Raw genomic sequence first — 20,322 nt, 5'->3', positions numbered from 1 at the left:
CATATTGTCTTGGTGTCAGTGAGCAAGTATAGAGATGGGGAATGATAAAGAATGTGTGTTTGTATCTTGTGCACAAAGTATCTACATAATTTAGACACTTTGATGTCTTGCATTAGACCATAAAGAATTTAGCCATAGTCTATTTGAAATATTAAAAAATAAGAAAATGCCACTGGATAGTATTAGACATTTCTCATGCTTCATAGGTAATATTATTTAAAATTTTGCACTTCAAAAATTCATGGGTAGAATTCCAGTTTCAGCTCCAACATGTAAGGGGAAGTCATAAGTCCTATCTTTTCAGCAAGAAAAGTGCTGAGCAAACTGAAAAGCAAAGCTTTTTCTTGGGCTTATCAAAGAACAAAAATTGCAGAGCACTGCTACCTCAGAACTTGGAGAGACAAGTGAATCCAGAGAGTCAAAGTCAAGATCTATTTACCTGGAACAGAAATGGTTGGAGCTACAGACACTAGGAAGAACACTTAAGGGGTAAGTTTGATGAATTGCTAGAAACTGAGTGTGGAGTAGTGTGAAAATTAGAAACTCCTTTGGGCTTCAGTCTTGGGAAGGGCTTCACATTTTCATTAACTTTTGTCTTCAGGAACCCCATCAGGGTCTCGCTGTGAAGATCTGAGAACCATCCCTTTGTGGTTCAGGCAGTGGGCAGGAAACAGGAATCATTGTAAAGTTAACCCAGAATAAACTCCATAGCAAATACCTACTCTCCCTACTAAGGAAAAAGACTTTGCCAGACTCTTATCCAAATTGGTAAAATGGCATTCTTCTTACTTCAGCCCACACTAGCATTCCTGTTTCTGAAGAGACAGAGAGAGAGAGAGAAAGAGAGAGAGAATAAAATATAACACTGGAGAAACACTTGGGAATGTGACAGTCTCAAGTCTTAAGGCCACTAAAAGAATGAGAGTTAATGATAAGATTATAGAATTCTTTCCCACCTCCAAACCTTCCCATCACACCAACAGGGCTCAAGTATAATAACAAAAATTACACCTGAAAGAGCTATACATAGTGCAGACTCTATTTAAGGAGGAGTACGTAATTAAGTCCAAAGTCAACTGAGAAGACAAAATTAGTGATATTAGAGGAATTTGAAACCTCTGGTACCTTCAGTTACAATGGGCATTAAATATAGCCCAGCCTAATCAGGTTAACATAAATCTCAGTAAATGTCTATTTACCTCGTTCCTAGTATCTAATACAACATGTATGGCTTTCAACAAAAAATTAGCAACATGCCAAAAGACAAACAAACAACATTGACCACAACAAAATATCACAGTCTAAAGGGACAAAGAAGCAAAGAAGTAGCATAACCTGACTCATATATAATGCAGACATTGGAATTATCAGACTGGAAATTTCAAGTAACCACTGATAAACTGAAATAGCATACTAATATACGTTAATAGCTTTAATGAAAAAAGAAGTAAACATGTAAGCATGAATGGATAATACCATCAGAGTGATGGGAACTCTAAGAATGAATCAAAATAAAATGCTAGAAATAAAACAGCATTGTAACAGAAAGAGAAAATGCCTTTATGTGCACATCAGCAGACTTGACACAGCCAAAAAAACAATCAGTAAACTTGTACATATGTCAACAGAAACTTCCAAAACAGAAGTATAAAAAAGAATTAAAAAAAAGAAAACATAGGATTTTTAGACTCTAGAACAGTTTCAAAAGATATAGCATATTTATAATTGGAAAATTCCAAATAGAGAAAGAAAAAAAGAAACAGAAAATATATTTGAAGAAAGAATGGCTATTTCTCAAAATTAATAACAGACAACAAATGACAGATTGAGGAACACAGAGAACAAGGAGGATTAAAATAAAATATTTAAAAAATATTTATATTCACAGTAATTTTGATCTTTAAAAGTGAAGGAGAAATAAAGACGTTATCCAGCAAACAAAATTTGAAAGAATGCATTAATAGCAGAACTGCTCTGCAAGAAATATTTAGAGAAGTTTCTCAAAGAGAAGGAAAATAATATAGGTCAGAAATTTCAGTCTACATAAAAGAAGGAAGAGTATAGGAGAAACAATAAGTAAAGGTAAAATAAAATATTTTTATTTTTCTTATCTAAAGTTACCTAAAATATAACTTTATAAAGTAATAATAGTAACAATGTATTGATAATTACAATAGATAAATACATGAACTAAATGAGAAAATTCATAAAGAGTGGAAAAGAAAAATTGAAATACTCTGCTATACATGTGTGGTATTATTTGAAGGTAGATTAATTAGTTAAAAGTGTTGGAAACTAATGTAGCCACTAAAAAAAAGTATAGTTAATACATAAGAGAGGGGATAAAATTAGCTGTATAAAATGTTCAATAAAAACCAGAAAAAAAAAAAAAAACATAGACATCAGTAAAAGAAGGGAGGTGAACAAAGCAAAAGTACGACTAGAAAACAGTTATATGTAGGGTAGGTGTTAATTCAACTCTATTAATAATCACTTTAGTTGTGAATGCTTTAAATATACCAATTTAAAGACAGATTGTCATAGTGGGTAACAAACGAGTCCCAATACTTTAAATATTTAGAAAAGTTTAAAGTAAAGGATTGGAGAAAGGTGTACCATAATGATACGAATAAAACAAAATTTGGAGTAGGTATATTAATTTCAAGAAAAGCAGACTTCAAAATGATAAAGATTATTAATGAAAAAGAGGGGAATTACCTAATGATAAAGGATCCAATTCTCCAATAAGATATAACAACTCTAAAATGTATAGGCACCTAACAATAAAACAGCCAACTATATGAGGCAAAATGGATAGAATTTGAAAAAAAGAACAAAAACAAAAAAATCCACTGTAGGTTAGAAACTTGAACATCCCATTTTCAATGATTAATCCATCACGTGGTCCCCCAAATCATTACGGACATAGTTAACCTGAATACCATTATCAATCAGTTTGATCTAATTGATATTTATAGAATTTCCCATCTTACAACAGCAGAATGTATATTCCCCTCACACTAATACAGAACATTCATCAATGTGGACCAAAATCTGGACCACAATATGCCTCAAAGAGTTTAAAAGAATAGAAATCCTTCAAGGTAAGTTTTCAAGTCAAAATGGAATTAAATTAGGAATTAACAGCAAGATAGATAGATGGAAAACCACCAAATATTTGGAAACTAAACAACAAAACACTTCCAGATAAGCTATGGTTCAAAGAAGACTCAAGAATTTTTAAATGTTTTAAATCAAAATAAAATCACAACTTATTAAAATTATTAGGGTGCAGCAAAAGCAGTAGTTAGGGGGAAATTTATAGGATAAAATTCATATATTTAAAAGGAGGAAAGATCTAAAATCAATACCTGAAACCTTTGGTAGAAAACTAAAAAGTAAAGAGCAATTTAAGCCTAAAGCAAGCAGAATAAAATGAATAATGAAAATTAGAACAGAAACCAATGACACTTTAGAGAAAACAACAAAACCAAAAGCTGGTCTTTGAAAAGATCATAAAAATTGCTAAACCTCTATGTAGTTTTACTAAGAAAAAAAAATACATACTTTACAAGTGATAGAAATGAAAGAGGAGTCATTAGTACTGACTAATGGATATCAAAATGTTAAATGAATATCACGAACAAGTTTATGCTACACATTTGATAACTTAGATGAAATGGAATAATACTTCAACATGCACAGTTTACCTAAACTCATGCCAAAAGAAATAGGTCATCATAATTGACCTGTATCTATCATAAAAATTGAATTAATAACGAAAAAACCTTCTCACAGTGAAAGTACTATCCCAAATGGCAACCCTAGTAAATTCCACAAAATATTTACAGAATAAGTGTACCATGTCTCTGCAATCTCTTTCAGAATACAGAAACAGAAAATATTTCCTAATTCTTTGAGGCAAACATTATTCTAATACCAAAAACAGATATATACAACCAGAACTGGTTCAACAGACCAATATCTCTCCTGAATAAAAATGAAAAAAAAAACCAAAAAGATATTAGCAAATCAAAGCTGACAAAGAATAAAAATAATTCAGTTTCTTTGTTGATTCAAATTGAAAAATTAGAAGAGAATAATATGTAGTAGGAGCAATGAGTAACCACAGCTTATTTACAAATATATGGAGGTGTTTCTATCGTTTACTTATCATGGTTCTGTTATATGATTTGAGATATGCATTACATGCTCTTAGAATCCTGTATACACACATACACACACATACATTTAATCAAGTTAAGAAATGACCCATGTATTCCTATTTTCTTAAAGTTTTTTATTCAGAAAATAAGTGTACTATGGTAACACATGTAAGGTCGTATGTTTTATAACAGGGGTCCTCAACCCCTGGCCATGGACTGGTACCACACAGCAGGAGATGAGCAGCAGGTGAGCGAGGAAAGCTTCATCTGTATTTAAAGCCATTCCCCATCACTTGCATTACCACCTGAGCTCTGCCTCCTGTCCGATCAGCCCCGGCATTAGATTCTCATAGGAGTGTGAACCCCACTGTGAACTGTGCACGCAAGGGATCTAGGTTGCGTGCTTCTTGTGAGAATCTAATGCCTGATGATTTGAGGTAATGCTAGCGCTGAGGAGCGGCTGCAAATATAGATTATCATTAGCAGAGAGGTTTGACTGCACAGAGACCATAATAAATCAATTGCTTGCAGACATATCAAAACCCTATCAGTGAGTGGCAAGTGAAAACAAGCTCAGGGCTCCCACTGATTCTGCCTTTTGGTGAGTTGTGTAATTATTTCATTATATATTACATAATAATAATAGAAATAAAGTGCACAATAAATGTAATGTGCTTGAATCATCCTGAACCCATCAGCCCCCCACCCCGGCTGAGTCCATGGAAAAATTGTCTTCCATGAAACTGGTCCCTGGTGCCAAAAAGGTTGGAGACCGCTGTTTTATAATATTGAATAGTTCTTGATTATTGGACTAAAAACTACTAATTTTTGCTATGTTTTTCTTTTGGTGTAACATTGTATTATACTTGTTATAATTTTTAGGATTTTTTCTGGTCACTTAAGATCCAAAACTCAGCTCTTTTCTGCTCTCTCCGTTACATGCTTCACATCTTTTCCTCAATAATATTTATTTCTAGGCACCACAAACTCGAGAAATGCAGCCATTTCCAGCACAGAAATCTCTCTTTTATCCAGAGCAGCTATAAGATGCAGTTTCTCATGTCTTTGACTTCAAGTGTGAACTGTAATCCCTTAACTACAGAAGACACAGTCCAAGCTCCCCAAGTGATACCCTTGAGCCCTTTTGCCTAGGCTTGCAGTAAGGAAGGGAAAGCTTCTCCATGAGACCACGTATATAGTAAAAGGCAAATTTCATTTATAGATACATGTAAACAGTTCATATTTACATATAACAGAACAAATAATTTTTAAAAGACAAGAATCCAGTGGAAAATGGATAACAAATAGAAATATATAAAGCCGAAGGTAAAAAGCTGTTTGTTATTTCATTTTTTATAACAGAGAATAAGTAGTATCTACATGCATCAGTCAAATTTGTTTAATGAAATTGTGCCGTATATCCATACAGAATCAACATTCATTTTGATAAATCATTTGTTTACAAATGATTCTTTACATCTTGTTCTTATAGTGATATGCTTGGGTCACATGTTTTGCTTTCTCTAATGATCTCTTTAGAGGCATAAACCTCTAAAGGCATGTGTGGTTAGGCAAACTCTTGGCTTCCTACTGTGCACAGTGAGGAAATTCCCCAAGGAGTCGCCTTTCTTTTAGCCTAGGTCACAGAGTAGGAAACACAGAAGCTATCTGACCTCAAAATCAGTGGATCTGCAAACTCAAGAATGAGACGTAAGTAACTGAAATTATAAGCCACTGAATATTTTTGTTGTTGTTCTGTGGCACTGTCACATCAGTATTTGTTCTGATTTGTCAGACAGCCATTCTGATTGGACATACTTGTAGTGATTATCAACTATTTTTAATAAAAACCCTACGTGTCTACAATAAAATACAACTGAACATCATGGAGGAAGGAGGTTTATATGTACTTAATGAAAATATTCTCAGCATTTATTTTTAGGTGATAAAATAAGATCTATATGTATGTCTTTATTGATGATGTGAATTTGTATGTACGTATATGGGTATATGTCTTTGCAAAGAAAAATTCTGGAAATGTATGTAAGATAATGCTTACAACTGCTTCTTCTGGAGTGTTTAAATTGAGTAATTGTTGAAAGAGATGTGTATTGTTTACTCTTTTTTAATAATTTTCAAAACATTTTAAACTTGTGCATAGATTATTTCTTCAATAAAATTTGTAATGTTTTAATGCTAAAAATAAAGATGTAAGAAGCAATTAAGCATTTGGTCTAGCTAAGATCATTACAAATCATGGTATAATTTTAATAAGATGATTAAAAATAATTTGTGACTGTCTTAGCCATATGATCTAAATTTCAATTTATAAAATAATTTATTCTGAAAGAACTCAGTTGAGATCCTGCCCTGACTTTCCTTCATTATTATGTAATCATAGTTGACATTTATTGAGTCATTAACATAAGCCAGGAAATTTGCAGCATACTTGACATGCATTACCATATTTAATACAATAACTTTTGAAGTAGTTGTATGACTGGTTATGGTTTACAGATGACTTTTAATATCAAAATTATTTTTTCAAAAATGCTCATTAAACTGCAAGACAACTACTTGCCTTCTGAATGAGAGCTACTACGTCTTGCCTTAGTAATTATAATAACTGTCATTGCAGTTTATTTCATTTTTATTTTGAAAGAATTTAAAATATATAGAAGGACACAAAAAACCAGAAAAGAACACCTGTATACCATTTGCCCAGCAAATGTTTCACTCACTTTCCCAAAAAATCCTTTAGAGCAAAAGGATCCAGTCACACATTACAGCTAGTTGTCATGTATTTCTGTTTTCCTCTAATTAGAAAGAGGTCATGCATTTTGGGCCTACATATCACAGAAGTGGTGTAGAGTTTCTTCATTTCTTCCTGTTGAATGGCACACATGTGGAAATGTCCCATTAATGGTGCTTTCATCATGTTGATGAAATTTCATCATAATGATGCCTTTGAGATTCTCCAAAGTAGATGTACATTTTTATCTCATCTGAAATTAATGCATATTTTGTGGGAATATGCTTTGAGACTATGTAAAATCTTATTCCTATTCCACATTCACCCACATGTTTTAGCATCATATACCATCGTGTTATTACTATGATGATTATCAAATAGGGATTTTTTTAAAATGAGGGTGAAATTTACATAACATAAAAATAATTCTTTGAAAGGGAACAATTTAGTATCATTTAGAACATTCATAATGTTGCAAAAGCATTACTTCTATCTAGTTCCAAAATATTTTCATGCTTTGGAACTAATATCAAACTCCACACCCATTAAGCAGTTGCTGTTCATGTTCTCCTCCTCCCAGCCCTTGGCAACCACTGGTGTGTTTTCTGTCTCTGTGGATTTGCCTATTCTGGATATTTCACATAGATAGAATCACACAATATTTGACATTTTGTGTCTGACGTCTTTCACTTAGTATGTTTTCAAGATGTATTCACTTTGCAGCATTTACCAGTATTTCATTCATTTTTAATGCTGAATAATATTCCACTACATATATATTCCACATTTTTAATCCATTCATCTATTAATGTGCATTTGTGTTTTTTCTTCCTTTTGGCTATTGAGAATATTTCTTCTATGACATTCATGTAAAAATACCTATTTTAGTCTCTGTCTTCAACTCTTTTGGGTGTTATTTTCTTGCAGTTCTTGAAGATAAAGTCCAAGATCAAGATGAAATGGAAGCTTCAAATACTAGGAAAAATTCGATGGATGCCAGAAGAAAGAACAATCTAGACAAAGAAAGGACACTAAAAGAGCACATGGCACACACAGGGAACTATTAACAGTGTGGGATGCTGATGGTGGGATTCTTAAAGGGTATGTATAGGAGATGGAGGAGAAGGACGTTACCTGGCAGGTACCAATACTGGAAGACTGACACACAAAGTAATTTAGGTTTATCTTCAAGGCAGTGGAGGGACACTGAATAACTTAAAGGAAAAGAGTGAAATCATCCAATTTACATTTAGAAGATTGCTCACAGACAGTGTGGAGGATGAATTAGAAGGGCATGAGATTAAAGGCAGAAAGTTAATGCAGTTTCACAGATATAATAGAGTCAATCACAGTAATATCAGAGTGACATATTTTTTAACCTTGTATAACATTTTATATAAATTCACAGTATGGGAAAATATAAGTTGTCCTTATAGAAAAAGTGACATTTTTAACAAGTAAATAATGACTTAACACATCCAAATAAATAGATCTTTCCAAATAGTAATCTTTACAAGCATGCACTTATTTTAATACCACTATCACCACTCAAGAGATATTTCTATCTTTTCTTTTAAACTTGCCTTCAAAGGTAGTTTATGTCATGCTAAAAATATGTTTATTCCTTTATAAGTTGTTGTCTTAAAGTTGTTACCAGCAGATATTTGAAAAAAAATACCATTGCCTTACCAAATCTGATATCTTGTTTACAAACACACTTGCCTATTCCCTAAGTTGAAGGAAAGCAATTTGAGTGCATTTAGAAAACAAAAGAAATATATAGGGCTTAAAACGTCACAATCTATTGTAGGTCCTTTGTAAAAGCTGCCTCTTTTATAAAGGACACGTATTATTTCTCTGATTCTGTGTATTTTTACTACTCCCTCCTCCACTCATTCATTTTATTCTCCTGAACCGAAACCTTAAATGTGTTTGATTTTCTTAGTAGTGCCACTTACAGAACCTTAGTTTCTCTTCTGGTAAAAGGATAATTAAATCTATCTTTCAGATTTGCTGTGAGGATTCACGTGAGATTAAAAACAATGTATGCAGAGTACTCAGCTTTGTGTCACTTTAAATATCATTTTTAAAAAGTAATTGTTAACCCAAGTGGAGAAATGAATACTCTAATTTAATTACCCAGGTTCCTAGATGACCCACGTTGCTAATGTAAAAAAAAAAAAAATTGCATAGATGGTTATTATAATATTAACATCATACTAAACAGAACTTTATATTTGGATGATTTATTCATAACATAGTTTGGCAGGACTTTTTGGTGTTTATTATGGGCATCATAATTATTTTATTACATTTTACTTTTGATGAAAAAGGAAGTACTAGAATGTCAGACAATGTTTCTTTAGTTTGTGTGTTTCTTTAGTTTGTGTGTTTATACTAAAGAAGAATTCTTTCCAAAAACTGTATAAAATACAAATTAAAGCAAGTTTTATTATCCCAGCTTGTTTAGGACAAACTTTATTTTTATTTCACATTCTACTCAAGAAAAGTCAGATTTGTATTCACAGTTTGTGTTAGAATTAACCAATGAGATGTGTTGAACAATTGTCTTTCCTCATGACCATCCTCATTATTCCATGCTTTCATCTTCTCCTTACAACTCTATTTTTTTCTTAACTGCTGTAGCTTATTCCACAGACATTTATATAATATGACTTTCAGAATGACTTTATCCCAAGAATACTCTTTCCTCTTCATTATAGATACTTCATCAACTCACATCAATATGTTCAATTTACATCAATATATCCAATTTGTGAACTAGGGAAACTTCAAGTTAAAAGAGGCTTACAGAATAGACACAAACCCCAACTCATAGAAATCTCAAGGTATGGAGACTTCTCTATTTTATATGAATGTCCTGTACACTTTTGTATAGCTTCAACTCAGAAATATTATTTATATTTAAACTTTTCTTCTCTGGGATTTCCAACTATGAATTTATTCAATTAATAATTGATGCCTTAAATCTTACTAGGCTCTGAAGAAACTGAAATAAACTAGATAGATTTATTCCTTATCTTCAAAGATTACACAAACTAGAAGGAAAGAAAATAAATAAGTTTATAAGAATAGTGGATATCATGAAGGAAATGTAATGATGTATTGTTGGAACATGTACAATAATTATTAGACTTAACCTAGTATGAGTTAACAGAAAATATTTACTTAATATTTTGCCTCTTTCATTTATCTAAAGATTATTTAAGAAAAGGGATTCTCTTATTTACGACTGCATTTCTTGTATCAGGCTAACATCTGACTCAGTTATATTTTTATTTTATGGGTTGTTTTCATTGTCCCATTTTGTCTTGATCTTTTAACTGCTTTTATCAAAAATCTCATTTAGTTTTGTGTTATCTAGAAATGTATCAGACATTTAAACATAACAATGTCATAAAATTCAAACAAAAAAAATGAATGGTACCAATTCTGCTCAAAAGTCAATTTTAATTCTTAACGTGAATACATTGCTGAGCTAGGCTCTGTGAAAGATTTTTATTATATAATATTAGGCATTCTACATATGTAATACTATGCTTACTAAAAAAGGGGATTTGATAGCTTGTGGCCACAGCTGGTATCAGAAGTTTTAGTATCTTGTTGCTAAAAGATATTTTCTCATGAGGCACTTTTTTATTCTCAGGGAAGGAAATCAATCACTTCAGGTATGATTTCCCTCACCTCGTTGGAATCTAATTGGGTTTCCAAAATGAGCTAAATTACATGTGAAAATCCTGGTAGATAATAGTAAGGAAGCTGAGCCTTTCACGTGTTCTAATCATGAAGACAGCAGCTCTAAACTTGGATCCATTTAGTGCATATTTGAAGTTTATGTTGCATGTGCAGGCACTGTACTCAACCCTGGAAATAGATTAAGACAGAAGAATTAAGATATTAATAAGTCCATACTTATGATATATATTGACTATATATTTCAGAAGTGTGGACTCCCATACTTATGATATATAGTCTTCAATGGTACACAGAATCACAAGTAAAAAAAGATAATGAAATGAGCTAAGCACTACAGAAGTAATCAAAAAGTGTAATGCAAGCACATGGGTAAGAATTACAGCCTTGACTTATTTGACTTATTTTTGACAATTTGGCTCATTTCTTTGACCTAAAATTGTTAAAGATTTTCATTGGATTATCATACATATAAAAAAGCGAAAAAATGTATAAAGCTTGATGACTTTTGACCAATGGAACACTCTCATGTGTCTGCAGTCCATATTTTACAACCTTCCAATTACTAACCACATCTTCTCCCTAAAGAAAACAGATAAGCACAGATTGGTTTTGTATGTTTTTGAACTATGTATAAATTGAATCATACACTCATTATTTTTTGTTTATTTTTTTGTTTCTAGCCCACACAAAGTGGGATTCATCTGCCGTTTTACGTGTACTGATGATTAATTTTCTTTACTACTTTACTACTATGTATTCAAACAGTTTAGTTGTTCATTTTACTCATCAAGGATACATGGATGTTTTTAAATTTGAGGCTATTAAATAATATACTGTATAAGCAAATTATGGACTGAGTGTTTGTGTCCTCCAAAATTCATGTATTGAAACCCTATCCCCCAAAATAGTGATTTTAGGATGTAGGGCCTTTGGAAGATAATTAGGATTAGATGAGGCCATGAGGATGCAGTCCTCATGAACAAAATTAGTGCCCTTGAAAGTGTCATGAAAAATTTTGCTTCCTCTCTCTGCAACCAGGAAGATTGCCTTTACCAAAACCCATCCATGTCGGCACCTTGATCTTGGGCTTCTACATTTCATAACCATGAGAAATAGATTTGTTTTTTATAAGCCACCTAGTCTACGGTACTTTGTAATGGCAACTCAAACTAAGAGCATATGTGCACATTTCAGTTGGACATGTTTCCATAAGAATCATATTTCTGGGTCATGGTATATGAATATATGCAATTGTAGTAGATACTATAAAACTATTCTTCCAGAGTGGTTGCACCACTTACACTTTCAAAAAGCAATCTATGAGAAGCCCCATTGCTCAGCAGGCTTGCAATAACTTAGCACTTTACATTTTTGTTTTTCTCTCTTTTGAATAATTTAAATCTTTCTAGAGCTAGAATAACTTTAAATTTAGCAATTCTCAGCCTTAAATACAAGAAAAAGAGCATGTGAAATACTGTTTCCATATATTTATTAGCTACTTTGATGTATCAATTTCTACAATTCCTTTTCAAGTTCTTTGACCACTTATCAAGTTTTTTTTTTCTCTTCTTATTTGTTAAAAGAAGTTGTTTGTATATTCTCTCCCTTCCTCTGACTTGGATTTTCACCCTCTAAGGATGGTTTGTATTTGCAGAAGTTTTTATGTTTAATTTAATCTAATTTTTCTAACTCTGATGATTCTGCTTTTTGTGTCCTAAGAATTTTATGCCTAATCCTAAAGTCTTGAAGATATTCACTTATGTTTATATTCAGAAGCATTATTATTTCATCTTTCATGTTTACATCTATAAACTACTAGGAGTTGATATATATTACTAATTTTTGTTATGCATCAAAATTATTTTTTCCACATGGATAACTAATTTTCTTCCTCACCAATATAAAATCTCACATTTATAAGTCAAATGTTCATTCACACGTGGGTCTGCATCTACACTGTTCATTTTATTACATAGGTCTATTTGCTCTTCACACTAATAATATCCATTTTAATCTCTGTAACTTTATAATAAACTATATATCTAGTGGCACCACCCCTACCTCTTTGTGGTTCTTTAATGTTGTCTTGGCAATATTTGGCCCTTTCCATTTTCATATAAATGTTAAAGTCATCCCACAAGTTATCACACAAGAAATCTAGGAGTTTAATTGATATTGCATTGGATTTTACCGAACAAAATGGAAAATTGACACTTGGCTAAATTAAGTAAACAATCCAGGAAAATGATTTATCTCTTAATTTGCTTAAACCCTCTTATTTTCTCTCCAGTTATTTATGACAAAGAGTTTAAAATAAAATTATTTTATTCCACAATTTTTATTTTGAAAAAATTCTGAACTTACATAAGACTTGAAAATTCAGCAAGAAACAGCCATATATCCTTTACTTCATATATATATATGTATACACACATACATACATATACCTTACATACATATTTCAGCATGGGTCTTCCACAAGCAAGGGCATCCTCCATCATACCTAGTACAATTTATACATGTAAGAAATTCAACACAATTCAATAAGGCATCTAATATGGGCATCCCATATTAAAATTCTTTGTTTTTTCCAAAATTTTGCAAAATTATTTATAGAGGTTCTATTATAAATTAAATATTTCCCACTCCAATTTTGCTTAAAGATTTCATAACAAATAAATGTTGAATTTTATCTGCATCAGTTAAAATTAATGTTTTTTCCTCCTCTGTTAATTGAATAAATTAACATCAACTTATTTTGGAGATTAAACCAAATTTGCATTCTTAAAGAATTAGAGAGAGAAATTGAGAGCTGGATTTGGTAGTTTGGTAATATTCTACGATTTTGCTATTTATGTTCATGAGAGAAAATAGTCTGTCATTTTTATTTCTCATAATGGTCGCATCATGCTTTTACTTCAAGTTTGCCTTATAAAATGTGTCCTCTCTTTATTCTGAAATAGTGTGTTTAGTATTAATGTTATTTCTTTCTTAAATATTTGGTAAAATTCACTGATGAAGCAATTTGGTCCACTGTGGGAATATTGAAATATAGATTCTGTAGCTTTTATAGATATGTAACAAATTATATTTTCCATTTTTTATTTTGGTAAATTGTGATTTTCTTAAAATTTTACTATTTAACCTAAATTTAAAATGTTATTTTATGATTATTCAAAAGAGTATTTTATTATATGTTTAATAACTGTAGGATTTGTTGTGGTCATCCATTTGTTATTTTGAATATTGGCAATTTGTCTTTAATCTCTTTTTTTTTAAGATTTATTTTTTAATTTTTTAATTTTTTATTTTTGGCTGCATTGGGTCTTTGTTGCTGTGCACGGGCTTTCTCTAGTTGCAGTGAGCGGGGGCTTCAGAGCATAGGCTCTAGGTGTGCAGGCTTCAGTAGTTGTGGTGCACAGGCCCAGTTGCTCCGCAGCATGTGCGATTTTCCCGGACCAGGGATCGAACTTGTGTCCCTTGCACTGGTAGGCGAATTCTTAACCACTGCACCACCAGAGAAGCCCTAATCTCTTTTTTACTTTATAATCTAATTTATTAATCTTTTCAAGCAAACAATTTTGGCTTTGCTGATCATCTTATTTTACATTTATTATTTTATTCACTTCTGTTCTAATCTTTTTTTTATTCCTCTATTTTGCTTCAGTTTGATTATTTTGTTTGTTAATAATTTGAAATGAATGCTTAGAAGGAAGGTGGTTCTATGTTCTAATATGTTTATTAAAGTTATACATTTCTTTCTAAACAGCTATTGATATACATATACTGTTGATGCTATGTATAAAATAGATAAGTAATGAAAACCTACTGTACACACAGGGAACTCTACTCAATCCTCTGTGGTGATCTAAATGGGAAGGAAATCCAAAAAAAGGGGAATATATGTATATGTATAGCTGATTCACTTTGCTGTGCAGTAGAAACTAATACGAGATTGTAAAGCAACTAAACTCCAATAAAAATTTTAAAAATTAAAAAATTAAAAAAAGAACAACACAGCTCTAGTTGCCACCAGAAGTTCAAATTTACCTTTGTAAATTTTTCTTTAAGCAATGAGTTATTTAAAAGTTTATTTTCAAAAGATTTGACATTTTCTAGTAATCTTTCTGTTATCTATGTCTAGCTTATTTTCACTTTGGTAAGAAAACATTTTAATTGATTTAACTTTTTAAAAAATTGATTAAGGTATTATTTGTGTTATAACATAGAGTCAATTTTGGTAACTGTGTCACACTTGAAAAGGATGAACATTTCAATTTGTTGGTTGTGGGTTCTGCATAAGACAATCATTTCAGGTTAGTGAATTGTACTGTTCAGATCTACATTCTTACTGAGTTGTTTGCTTGTTTTATTCATCAATGTCAGCACAGTGTTAATATCCTCCACTTTGATTATAGATTTGCCCATTTATCTTTCATGTTCTCTTATGTTCTTTAGTGTTATTTTGGTTTTTATATTTTGTATCTATGTATTTAATTCTTACTTATGTTTTTATATCTTTCTTTTTAAGAGAATCTTTTATTATTGTGAAAACCCTTCCTTATTTCTAGTCATGCTTTTTGCTTTAAAGTTTTTTCTCTGATCTTACTATAACAAATTAAGAAGTTTTGCAAATTTCTTTATGTATATTTGCATAATTTATTTTCCCATCTTTTAAAATCCAATCTTTCTTTAGTCACATTGAAATGTCATTTGTATGATGCATATTGTTTTCTTATTTTATAGGACTTAGTCCTATAATCTTGTCTTTTGATTAGAATATTTATATACAATATAATACGTGATAGATTTAGATTTGCTATTTATATTACCATTTTCTTTATATTTGCCCCACCTATTTTATGGTCTGCTTCTTTTTCTTTTTTGACTTTATTAAATATATTTAATATTTTCTCTTTCTATTGGCTTTACTTTACATTAACAATTCTTTCAGTCATTACTCTAAAGTTATTGCATGTATCCTTGAAATTAAATTGTGATATAAATTTATTAATTTTACTGTTTTCCAGAAATTCCAAGGAACTTAGATTACTCAGTGATTTAATTTGGAAATTTTCTACTCATAATTCTTTATCTAGCCTTTTCTAACCTACTATTAAACCTATTCATTGATTTCTTAATTTGTAATTTTATTTCTAAAATTTCTATGTTAGCTCTTTTTATATTTTTAAGAATTTAACTGAAATTGTTTATCCTGAATTTCTTCTATGGCATTTACTTTTCAGAACTCATCATTTTCTATATATCTACCCCAATTCCTCTTATAAATAAATGCTCACTTAGTTTGTCATTACCTAAATATGCTTAGAGGTTTCCCATGTCTGGACCAGTGTGTATAAGTTTCTGTACTCTATTTACTGAAACCTTGCTCGTTTTTCAAGTTACGGCTCAAACTAGACTCCCACTAAAAGAAAACAGTTTTTCTACTTACAACATTTTTGAAACCAAATGTATGAATTTTTCCACACCAAGTAATTCTCTGATTCTCTGTGGACACCAACTGGCTATTCTATCATTTAATTTAATTGGGGCATTAACTAATTGGAATCAACACAGACCCCACAGGTTAAGGGCTCAACAAAACTGCCCTCCCTTTCAAATGTCAATGGCAAATACTGTGTCCCCAGGGTACCCACACTTCTGTCTAACTTGGCTATATATTAGGGGTTCCCACAAACCTGTCTTCAGTTTTAATAATTTGCTATAATGGCTCACGGAATTGAGGAAATAGGAAACTCACCTATGTTTTCTGATTTCTTGTAAAATATTTTAAAAATACAGTTAAATAGCCAGATAAAGGGGTACATAGGGTGAGGTCAAGAAGGGTCCTGACCTAGTGACTGTCATACAGAATGAAGTGAGTCAGGAAGAGAAAAACAAATATTGCATATTAACACATACGCAAAATATAGAAAAATGGTACAGATCAACCAATTTGCAAGGCAGAAATAGAGACACAGATGTAGAGAACAAACATATGGACACCAAGTGGGGAAAGTGTGGGTGGGTGCAGGGGGTTTGGGGTGGGATCAATTGGGAGATTGGGATTGTCATATATACATTACTAATGAAAAAAAATCAAATTGTACACTTTAAATATATGCAGTTCATTGTATGTCAATTGTATCTCAATGAAAGTTCTTAAAATAAATAAAGTAAATTAGGTATTAAGGAAAAAAAATGAGTTCTGAGTGCAAAACTTCTGTCCCCATGGAGTAGGAGTGTGCCATTGTCCAAGGTTTCACCAACCGGAAGTTCTCTGAACCCTATAGTTTAGGGATTTTTATGGAGGCCTCATCATGTAGGCATGATTGATTAACTCAGTTTCCAGAGGATTGCGGTGTGGGGGGGGGGGGCTGTCTAAAATTCCAAGCTTCTAATTGTAACTTGGTCTTTCTGGTGACCAGCCCCCATCTGGAAGCTATTCAGGAGCCCACCAAGAGTCACCTCTTTAGAACAAAAGGTGCTGCTATAAGCCAGGAAATTCCGAAGGATTTAGGAGGTTTATGTAAGATGCTCCTATCATCCCCATCATTGAGGAAATTACAGGGGTTTTAGGAACTCTGTGTCAGGTCCAGGGACAGAAACCAAAAGAAAAAATCTACCTAAATTTGTCCTGATGTGATATATAAAATATATATTTCATTACACAAGACTTTTTCTGTTATTTATTACACATGTCATATATTGTATTTTGGGTGTATGTGTATGTGTGTATTTTTTTAAAATACATCTTTATTGGAGTTTAATTGCTTTACAAGGTTGTGTTAGTTTCTGCTGTACAACAAAGTGAATCACCTATATGTATACATATATCCCCATATCTCCTCCCTCTTGAGCCTCCCTCCCACGCTCCCTATCCCACCCCTCTAGGTCATCACAAAGCACAGAACTGATCCCTCTGTGTTATGCAGCAGCTTCCCACTAGCTATCTATTTTACATTTGGTAGTGTATATTTGTCAATGCTACTCTCTAACTATGTCCCAGCCTCCCCATTCCCCCTGCATCCTCAAGTCCATTCTCTACATCTGTGTCTTTATTCTTGCCCTGTCACTGGGTTCATCAGTACCATTTTTCTAGATTCCATATATGTGAGTTAGCATACGGTATTTGTTTTTCTCTTTCTGATTTACTTCACTCTGTATGACAGACGCTAGGTCCATCCACGTCACTACAAATAACTCAATTTCATTCATTTTTATGGCTAAGTAATATTCCATTATATATATGTGCCACGTCTTCTCTATCCATTCATCTGTTGATGGACCTTTAGGTTGCTTCCATGTCCTGGCTATTGTAGATAGTGCTAAAATGAACACTGTGGTACATTTATCTTTTTTTTTTTTTGAAAAATGGCAATGTTTGACAAAATGTTTTATTTCAATACTTTGATGAAGATGATTCACAACTCATTGTCATTCTTTGCTTTTTTTTAACAGAAAATCAACTGCATATATTTAGAGTGTACTATTTGGTATCCCAATCTCCCAATTCATTCCCCCCCAACCCTCCCTGCTTTCCCCTCTGGGTGTCCATATGTTTGTTCTCTATATCTGTGTCTCTGTTTCTGCCTTGCAAACCAGTTGATTTGTACCATTTTTATATATTCTGCATATATGTGTTAATATACGATATTTGTTTTTCTCTTTCTGACTCACTTCACTCTGTATGACAGTCTCTAGGACCATCCATGTCTCTACAAATGTCCCAGTTTCATTGCTTTTTACAGCTGAGTAATATTCCATTGTATATATGTACCACATCTTTTTTATCCATTCTTCTGTTGATGGGCATTTAGGTTGCTTCCATGTCCTGGCTATTTTAAACAGTGCTGCAATGAACATTGGAGTGCATGTATCTTTTTGAATTATTTTCTCTGGGTATATAGCATGGTATCTTAACTATAATAACTTCTCAATGGATACAGGCTAAGAATTATACTATGATATACTGTACTATATGATATACTATGAGGTAGCATAGCCTAGTGGAAAGAATATGAGGTTAAAATGAGAATAAAATACTGGGTTTAAATCTCAATTCTTCTACTTATTAGCTGTGTAATATTGATCAATTTACTTAAACTATCAGAGAGTGATTTTGAAATACTGTTAATATAATCTACATTTGGGGGACTTTTAAATTGGAAAATTGCATATGAAAACAGTCATGCCAGCACATCATAAATATTCACAATATTCCATATTTTTATGGACCTCTGCTTCTGTAGTTGAACAGTTAAGTGCAAAAAAATGTTATAGGTTATTTTTTGGTGATCCTATTCAAAGCTTAGGCTGCTCTGTGGCATGCTGGTGAAACAACTCAAGTAGAAATTTATTGAAAATAGAATACAAGCATTAGCAGCATTTTAAATTTCTCCTTTATTCTCCAGAAACAGATTGATTTCATATGAATGGCTAGCAGCAGGATGCACAGTAAAAGAGATTCACAACTCTCAGTAGTCTGATCACATGCTATTTTTGAGGAATGCAGAACAGTCCCAATCATACCCTACAGCTCTGCCTCACTTTCCAACCAAACATCTTTACTGAAGCTGTACAAACTATTCATGCGGAAAACAAAAAGACTCAAAAAGTGCTCGTTTGGCAATTTCTCTCTTGGCTAAAAGATTTCTGACATTTCAAAATTTTCTCACTGTCTATAATTTGACAAAAATAATTTTATATTGATTTCTTGGCTGGCATGTTTTTCTGCTACTACCTAGAGATTTTGAAAAACGATGTCAACTGTAGACGATTGTTTATCGTCTATGGCTCTATCAGCTCGTGTGGAATATTTTGTAAAACTCTGGTAGAAGTTTCTTTTCCCTGACCCTTAGTGGCCTAAATTTTGTCAATAGATCCTTTATCTTTTCTTGAGGACAGGAACTGTGTTATAGCACAGTCAGTCCTGGAAAAATTCAGGTCAGAATAAATATTTTTGATACAAGGTTAAAAACTAAATGAGTGAATAATGATAGGTCCCTGACATTTAGAAATAACTCACTATTTATATAGTAAATCCTATTTTTTTTCTGGATGTATGTATTAATTTAAACGAAGAGGACAGTAAATTAACAATGTGTGCACAATCTTATATGTTACATGAGGCTTTCTATCGCTTATCTAATGTAAGCTCTGAGCAACTCTGTGAAACAGATATGGCTATTATTTAGACTAACATAGAGATAAGGGAAATATGGTACAGAGAGGTTTAACTAACTTGATCAGGTTTGTAGGTGGTGGAGGGGTTGGTCAATGGACTGGGCCCATTGTAATACCTTCCTGCAGCAGCCATTATAATATTACCTGAATGAAATCTTCTTTCCCATACTATTCCCTGACTCAATGGAACCAAGTCCTATATCTCCTCTGATTTCTCCCATCTCTGATCTCAGAAACCTTGCAGATCTATACCATATAAATTAATCCTTGACCATGTTTGACTATACCTAATCTTCTGTTTTCAAGATTCATGCCTCTTTTCCCACCAAAGACAGTAATTTCTTCAAGATAAGAACTGAAATGCTTAGTTTAATGCAGAGAAGAAAGGAGCATTTAGTAAGTACATGCAAATGTTTAAATGAAGTGAAATTCAACATCAAGAATATAGAAACAATGTTCAATCAAGTTAGTAAAGAAGAGTTGACGGTGCTCTGAACACCA

This window comes from Hippopotamus amphibius, chromosome 9 (assembly GCF_030028045.1).
Source record: "Hippopotamus amphibius kiboko isolate mHipAmp2 chromosome 9, mHipAmp2.hap2, whole genome shotgun sequence".
Lineage (NCBI taxonomy): Eukaryota > Metazoa > Chordata > Mammalia > Artiodactyla > Hippopotamidae > Hippopotamus > Hippopotamus amphibius.
The sequence above is the reverse complement of the archived record's forward strand: the minus strand, read 5'-3'. Positions refer to the sequence as shown.